The sequence below is a fragment of the Petaurus breviceps genome, unplaced genomic scaffold (genome assembly GCF_028583685.1).
Source record: "Petaurus breviceps papuanus isolate PSGF00001 unplaced genomic scaffold, PetGlider_PUasm1.0 175, whole genome shotgun sequence".
NCBI lineage: Eukaryota > Metazoa > Chordata > Mammalia > Diprotodontia > Petauridae > Petaurus > Petaurus breviceps.
Window position 1 is genome coordinate 47,579,280 of NW_027185764.1, and position 8,558 is coordinate 47,587,837.

General features: G+C 37.7%; 1 long non-coding RNA gene across 1 annotated transcript; it reads right to left on the reverse strand.

Moving 5' to 3' along the window:
• Positions 1–280: 280 nt before the first annotated feature.
• On the reverse strand, positions 281–6,887 carry LOC138159118 (uncharacterized). Its single transcript, XR_011167814.1, has 4 exons — positions 6,813–6,887; positions 6,348–6,540; positions 4,993–5,152; positions 281–1,505 (listed from the first exon to the last, which is right to left on the reverse strand). It is a non-coding gene; the product is annotated as an uncharacterized lncRNA (long non-coding RNA).
• Positions 6,888–8,558: the final 1,671 nt, after the last annotated feature.

Sequence of the window (8,558 nt, forward strand, 5' to 3'; positions counted from 1 at the left end):
GGGAACCACAGAGGGAAAGTGGATGGGAGACCTATCATATATTTGTTATGCCACTACAGGAAACAGGAAACTTAAAATCAAGCTCATTACCAGGGAATGGAAGCTGGGGAGCACAGGTTCATTAGAAAGTATAGCTATATAAATAACAACACCATAAACAGAATGTTTTGCCTTAGAGACTAATATATTTCAAAATTATTATCCACTTAAAATATTTTACCTAAAAGAATTCACAATTAGCTTTCAGTATTTAAACAGAACATTAAAATGGAATGTTTATAAATATCTGAAATAAAACGGCTTCATTTCAATAGAAACACATTCTAGAACTCCCACATACTATAGGCTCCTGAATATAATGCAAATTGCATGGTTTACTACATAGTTGTTGGGTTTTTTCTTTTTTATCTGAGCTGACAAAAGGGTTTAGATAATAGCTAATATAAATACATAAAATGTCATACTTAGAAGGTAGTATTCAAACATTTGTCTTTTGGAGAGTATTTCTAAACTTAACTTTTATTAACTCAGGGAATCGGAGAGAAATATGGGGATGCTAGTGAACCTTTGAAAATCTTTTATTTTTATCACTTTTAATGCATGTTTAATATTTAACATTCATCTTATTATAGACAGAAATTGTGAAATGCTTGTGCTGTTTTCAAACAGTTTTCGAGTTCAATGCACAGTCACAATTCTGAGGGGAGATTTCACACATTTATGGAAAATAAGGCATTTTTGCAGTAAAGTTGCAAAGTGTGAAAGAATACTTGTTTTATCTCCTTTCCTTATCATGTTTATGAGTTATTTTGCCTGGAAGTAAATTGACAAGTTGTCAATGAACAATAGGCATTGCTTCAGCGAGGCTTTTCACAGGTTCAGATGCCTTTGGGCAAAAGGCTAAATCTGTAGTTTGTGATCTAGCATATGGAGGCCTGGAAAAAGTGGCAACAGGGTGAGAGACATTTACTGCACAATGCATGTGGCTGCTGATCTCTAACCAATCGGCTTGGTCCAGTGTCCATTATGGATTCATGTACTGTATCCATGGGCTAGCCTGGCAGCCCGAGAAGGGGATTTCTGCCTCCATACAATAGCTCATCATTATTTTATTTCTAGGGCACAGTGATGTATTTTGCCATTTTTAGCCATATTTTCCCTCTAAACAATTGCTATTATTACTCATCGTTAATAATAAAATATCACTTCTTTGAAATAGGTGACTGTCAGAAACTTCCAATTATAAGAGGAAGAAAATTATCTCAGAATTCCTTTTGTAAAATTCTGTGTTTCTCAGTGTACAGCTTTGACTGGCCACATCTCGATTACACTCCTTTTATATTTCATCAATCTCTTCCCCTTGCCTCGAGATTCAAGGCACGAACATGGCCCCCTTTGTGATAAATCAAATCTGCACATAGCTCACACACGAGTTAAATGGTATTTCAGTAGATGGCGCTCTTCATTCCCAATCAATGCTGAATTCTCTGCACCATCACAGTCATCTGTAGTCAAGGTAAAGGACTAATGAGTTGTGTTAGGAACATAAATTCATAAATTGCTTTTAATAATTAGGTATTTTCTACTTTATGCTTATAGTGGGACAGGAATCAGAAGAAACCCAAACTGGCTGAACTGGGGCACCAACTCTTTAGCTGAGGGATATGGGCTCTGGCTCCTTGTAGAAGGTTGTATGCTTTATTTCCTGATTTGTCTTTATAGGCCCCAGTGAGAGGAGAGTCTAGGGGGAGGAGGGATAAGGGTTTGTTTCAAAGATAACTGGTCACTGAGCATCATGGAAGATGGATTCTTTTGGAGAAACTTCCTTACTTTGCAGTCTAGAAAAAGAGATGTAGAATATGAAGAGTGGTAGATATGGTTATGGGACTTCTTTGAGACCCTTCTCCTTTGGAAGCTCTCTCCCCCTTGATCTTCCAACAAGAGATTTCTTTCCCCTCTCCTCCCATTCAGTGTCAATGGCAGCTTTAAGTACCCAGAAGCCGATCCCCGTGCTTGCCTAGGTAAGAAAGATACCGGATTCTTATTGTTTCTGTCTTTTTGTTCTACTCCCTGAGAACAGACCAGAGAGCAGAAATACTAAGAAAACAATATTCATGGTTAGCTAGTGGGTCGAGATTTGAGCATGAGTGTACTGAGAAAAGAGAGTATCATTAACAATGCAACACTTCTCAGTGAAGGTGACCACTCTCAGGTGGATTCTGCAGGGAAGGATTAAGTCCAAGACATTTCTTGCCTGTCCAGGAGATCTGGAGCTTGTGATTTGTTTGAGACAGTGCTACTCGAAGAGGAATGTGCATATGCATTTCTGCCCTCCCATTAAGTGTTTTCACTTTCAGAGGAGGCATAAAATTAATGGGCTATTTTGGATGTTTTGTATTTTCAACATTTCTTCATGCACAAATGTGTCTTTGCATCTTAAGCTGAAAAATAGTTATTCTATACCTAATAAGCAATTCATACAATGGGTATCTTTTCTAGAGAGCACCTTGTTGCCATTTCTGGGGAGACTTTAGACATGAACCATGCTTAGTCTTTGTCTTGGATATTTTCCCAGAATTTTACTTTGGGATGGGGGCAGGATAACCTAGAGAGAAAGAGAACACTTGACTTCTTCCCCCAATTTTGGTGTCAGATCACCTCTAAGATGTGATTAGTACCCACTCACTACATAAAGAAAGAGTATTCCTATGTTATCTGGGCTCTGGTTCAATTACAATTTGTCTATTCATCATAAATTTGGCCTGCACTCCACCCCACCCCAACCACCAGCATAACTGAGAAAAAGGAAGATTTCTAGTTCTTTCTCTCCAAGGAAAAAGAACCTGGGTGGCATGACCTTCATGTGTAGTGGAGAACTGGCCTTAGGATCATGGAGGCCTGGAACCAAGCCCAGGTTTCTCACTTTCTATGGGATACTGATTTAATTATTTCACCTTTCTGGGCTTCCATGTCTCCATTTTCAACATGAAGAGTTGACTTTGATTATCTCCAAGGTCATTTCCAACTCTGGCATTCTATACTATCAATTTTAAGAGTCTGTTAACAAGTCCATAATTTTTTTTAAAAGAAAGAAAATAATAGTCTTTCAAATGGTATTATAATGACATTCTATATTCTAAGGTCCTTCCACCTTTTAAATTCTGTCATCTAGGATTCCTTCTGGTTTTCATACTCCACATTCTAAGGTTCCTTTGAGATCTGCTATTGTCTAAAATTCCTTCCAATTTTCATACTCCATATTCTAAGGCCCCTTTCAAGTCTAATATTCTATGCCGTAAGGTGTCTCTAGGCTGGACATTCTGTGTTCTAAACTCTCTTTTGCCTCTGATGTTATTATAAAGCATTATCAAGGTGAGAAGTCCTATATTTTAAGGCTACTCCATGTTCTGATTTTCTATATTTTATATGAACAGATATATAGTTAAGTATATAATACAGATATAAATGTACATCTGTATTATATATTTATCTATATATCTATTTATATGCACACACATATGTGCACATATGTATGCGCATGCATGTACACATGTCTATGCACATATAAACACAGACATGCACTTTAAATTAATAAATACCTATTCTTTCTCACTCTCAACTCCTATGCCCAATTAAACAAGAAAAGAAAAATAAGTTACTAGCAACAAATATGCTTTATCAAGTAGAGCAAATAAATTCCTTCAATGTGTATGTCCACAAATACATGTCTCATTTGAATTTCAAGTACATTAATTCTCTTTTAGGAGGGAGGTGGGTAGTATGATTCATCTTTGATTGCCTGGAATTGTGGTAAGAAATTTCAAGATCATTTTTAGAGTGTTGTTGACATTGTCTAAATTGTTCCTTAAGTCTTGGTCACTCTGTTCTCTATTGGTTCAATAGCTTTTCTCTGAAACTGTCTATTTTGTCATTTTTACATGCTACAATTATATTCCATTACATTAATATGTCATAATTGTTTAACCCTTTATCAATAGGTGGACTGTTTCCAGTGTTCATTACAATGAGGAGGGTTCTTATATATAATTTTGTTTATATGGGTCCTTTTCAATCATCCAACAAGCATTTGTTTAGAACTTAGCATGTGTCAGACCCTGTGTTAAGTGCTAAAGATACAAAGAAAGACAACACTATCCCTGATTTCAAGGATCTCACATTTAAACAGCCATGTATGTACCATATATAGAGAGTTGGTAGAAGATCATCTCAGGGTGAAGGCACTAGCAGTGGGAACAAGTGGAAAAGGTCTCTTGGAGAAGGTCAAGTATAGAATGAGTCTTGAAGAAAGTTGAAGAACAGAAGGGGTGAAGGTGAGAAAGGAGAAAAATCCAGGATAGGGGAGAGCCAGGCTGTGAGTTGGAGTGCTATGTGCAAGGAAAAGCAGGAAGGCTAGGCTCTTTGGAAGAATATATACATATACTTTCTACTTAATTTCTCTCAATAATTTTGCCTGGAAAATACCTTCTCCCTGTCCTAAAGTCATTTGTCTTGTGGACTCTGATATTTTCAGCAACTACTGTACTTTCCTACAGGAACAATATACAGCATGGTATATACATGATCCTATGTAAATTTAGTTTTTATCTTCATCCTTACTGCATTGTAGGAAACTAAAAAAAGAAAGAAAACTGTATAACGTTGAGAAATCCTTAGCTCTACATTTCTTTGATACCTAAGTTTGTTTGGCCTTCGATTCTAAAGTGTACCCTCCGTCAACCTTGGTAATTTGGTAAGAATGGTAATTTGTAAGAATGATTTGGTATACATTATATTTTATTCGGTCAGTAAACCTTAAGCACCTACTATGGGCCAGGCATTATGCTAAGTGTACAAAGACATAAAGAAATGAACACCAAGAAAGGCAAAAGAGAGATCCTGCTCTCAAGGAGCTCACTGTCTGAAGGGAGAGACAACATGCAAACAACTTATCAACAAGCTGGACGCAGGATGAATTGGAGATAATTCCCTTACCTTCCTCTGGCGGAAGTGCAAATGACTGCGGAAACCGTCAAGAGGTAAAAAGGAGGACAGCCGGTAGTATAGTGCAGTCAAAGGAATGAAGTTTCAATAGCAGGTCTTCCATGTACTATCTTGGACAAGTCACTATCTCTTCCGGCCCAAATTTCCTCACCTATAAAATTATTGAGATTAACTCCTTGTTCACCCCCCACAGCCTTAAACGTCATTCACCACCACCACCACTCCAAACACACACAGAGTTATACATAAAAAGACAGGGGAAGAAGGAAATAAACATTTATTGAGTCATATTATATGTGCCAGGCAATATCTCATTTTTGATCCTCGTAACAACTGGGAAGTGAGTACTATTGTTATACATGTTTTACAGCTGGAAAAACTGAGGCAGAGGTTGTGACTTGCCTAGATTCACACAGCTAGTAAATGTCTGAGCCTGGATTTGAATGCAGTTCTTCCTGATTCAAGGCTCTATCCACTCTATGCTCTGCACCACTTAGCTGCCTAAAGGAACAGTGTGAGAATGAAAAATCTATAGAAGAAAAACTAAAATAGAAAATCAAAAGTTGAATTGTGTCTTTTTAAAAAATACATTCACACACAAAATAACTGGCCGTGTAACCTTGAGCAAATTACTTAACCCCAATTGCTTTAAAAAAAATACATTCAAAGGATCATACATTTGAACTGGAAGGGGCTTTAGAGGTAATCCAGTACAACCCAGTAATTTTACAGATGAAGAAAGTTAGGTCTAAAGAGGTTATGTGACTTGCCCAAAGTCACACATACCATATTCAGGATGACTTTGGAATAATCCTTTTTACCTTCCTTACCCTGAATTCTTGGAAGAGCCAGGATTCAAACTCAAGTCTTTTGACTAAAAATCCAACACCATTTCCACTATTCCTCTTGTCTCCTGTCCACCATTGTTTCCCATTCATTAGTATCTTCACCAAAGGGACAGCAAAGGGAAGAGATAGAGAACATTGTGTATGTCATATAATTTCTACAAGTTGTTACTAATATGGGGGTTGAAGGGCACAGGTTGAAACCAAAAGCCAAGTCGGAGGTTGCTAGATAGGACAGTGAATATTGTTGAGCCCAACTGGAGTCAGGAAGACCATGTCAAATCCTGCCTAAGATATTGATCAAGTCATATAAGCTCTGTTTGCCTCAGTTTCCTCATCTAGAAAATGAGGATAATAAAAGCACCTACCTCTCAAGGTTCTAAGGACCATATGAGACAGCCATCGTAGAGAGGGTGGCCCATAGTAAGCACACATCTCAGCTGTCATTATTATTGTTGTTGTTATTGTTTTCTGTAAAATGGGGATAATAATGGCACTTACCTCCACGGCTTGCACTTCTGAGCATTGAATGAGGTAACAACTTAAAGCACCTCCCTGGCACACAGTAAATACTGTATTGGTGTTGTTGTTGTTGTCATTAGTGAAGTTAAGAAAAGCTGATCCCCCAAAGTTTCACCATCAGCTGGTTCATAGCCTCAGTGCAGCCTTCATCTCATCTCAGAGCAGCCTTCATCTGCTCATGAAGATCATGGAATAAAACATGGAAAGGTCAACAATATGGAGCCGTACAAGGAGTGCATCCCCCTCTCTCCTTTCCTAACATGGTCTCTTTGTATTCTGTCACTCACTACTAGAGGATAACCCACATTGTGAAGTCCCCCCAGTCTGACTGGAGCTGACTCCACTCCAGCATTTCCAGTAACCCCCACGTTTCACTCAGATGGACCATGTATATGCTTCTTGGCTCTGGCTTGCTGCATTCTCACTTTCAACGGGCTTTCTTACCTTCCCAACAGAAGCTTCTTTGGATGAGGGAGCATGTCCCTTCCTTTGTCATACAGAATCCTGCATACAAAGCCCTGAATGTGATTACAGAGTAAATGATGCGAACTTCCTATTACATAATCAAACAGAAATGATCAGCAAGCCAATTTTCCTTTATTTGGGACCCAGATGTGTGATTTCTCCAGTGTGACTGGTTCCCACTGCTCCTCTGTAATATAGAGTTACACAGCCAGCGTGTATCCTTGAGCCTAGGTCTTCCTGACTACAAGATTGGTTTTCTATTTGCTGCTTCTCATAACATATTTCCTACAGTAGGAACCAGGGTGGGATAAACCATGTACGTACCATTTTACCTTCACTGAAAGCCTGTTAAGCTTATGAAAAATCAGCAAATTAGACTATATCTGGCTGAGAAAATGTTGGCCTTTTATCTTATTTTCACATGGAACTGTTCTACATTGGAACTTCAAGCTACCGGATGGGCCAACCTTCCTGCTTAGGGAATATTTATTCAGCTATGTATTTGGGGAGCAGTGCAGTGAGCAATTAGCATAAGAAATAATACCAGGAGTGCTCAGAGTGAAGATAAATGATGGATGAAAGGACACTGAATTAGACTGGTTACCACATTTAATTAAGAAACAACTGTGCTGTTTGCTGGATGTCACTATCTTACATCTGCCAAAAAAGGGTAAGTATCTTCTTTTAGGTGTTATTATCCTAGACAACGAGAGCATAGCTAAAGCAAGAGAGGATGCAGATTATAAAATACATACCATTATGTAATGCTCTCACCAGACCTGAGGAAAATAATGAATACATTATGTTTTAATGTCTTACAAACTGTTAAATTATTAATGATCAGGCAGACTATTTGTGCTACCTCATTGGAATCTTTTTCAGACTTTAATTAAATATCTTTATACAATGATAAAATACTCGTTACAGCTCCATGCTTAGCCTACGAAGCTTAATGGAAAGAATAACCAAAGAGGTCTGAACTACACTCCATTCTATTTTAAATTATTATAATGGATCTAAAGTCAAACAAATAATGGTGGGGGGGAGGGAGATGGGAGAGGCTAGAGAGACAGCTTGGTGGGAGGATGGAGTCTTCAAAGAGAGGAGGGAGTACATGTCATTTATTCCTTCCCTACCAATTAGGAAGCCTTCTGAGAGGTCATACACAAAAGCACTTCTAAATTAAAACTGAAGGTGCTTCAGGAAGTCTCGCTCCATTTCTAGTCACTGTTGAGTCTATCTTTCAGTGTCTAGGAGACCAAGTTTTTGCTATAAATAAAGCAAGTTATTGTTATAGCTTCTGATCTTGCTTCAAAAATACGTGTTAGCCTGCTCAGGAAAAGTAAAAATAAACCATAAGCCGATTTTTAGACAATACATTGGAAATATCATTATTTTATGTCTCTCTGGAAATCAAAATACACTCAATAAACTCTTAGTCTTATCTCTTGCTGCCATTATAAATCCACTGTGAAATGATGAAATGCTGACATTCATGGCATGCTTATCAAATTTTCAGATGACTCAAAGCTGAAAGGAATAGCTAGCACATAGAATTTTTTAAAAAACCTCAATAGGCAACAACATTGAGCCAAATGTGACAAAATGAAATTTAAAAAATATAAATGTAAAATCTTACACTTGGATTCAAAAAATCAATTTCCAGCAGGGAAGGGATGGCCAAAAATTCATCAGCTTATCTGAAAAAAGTTCTGGAGATAGTAT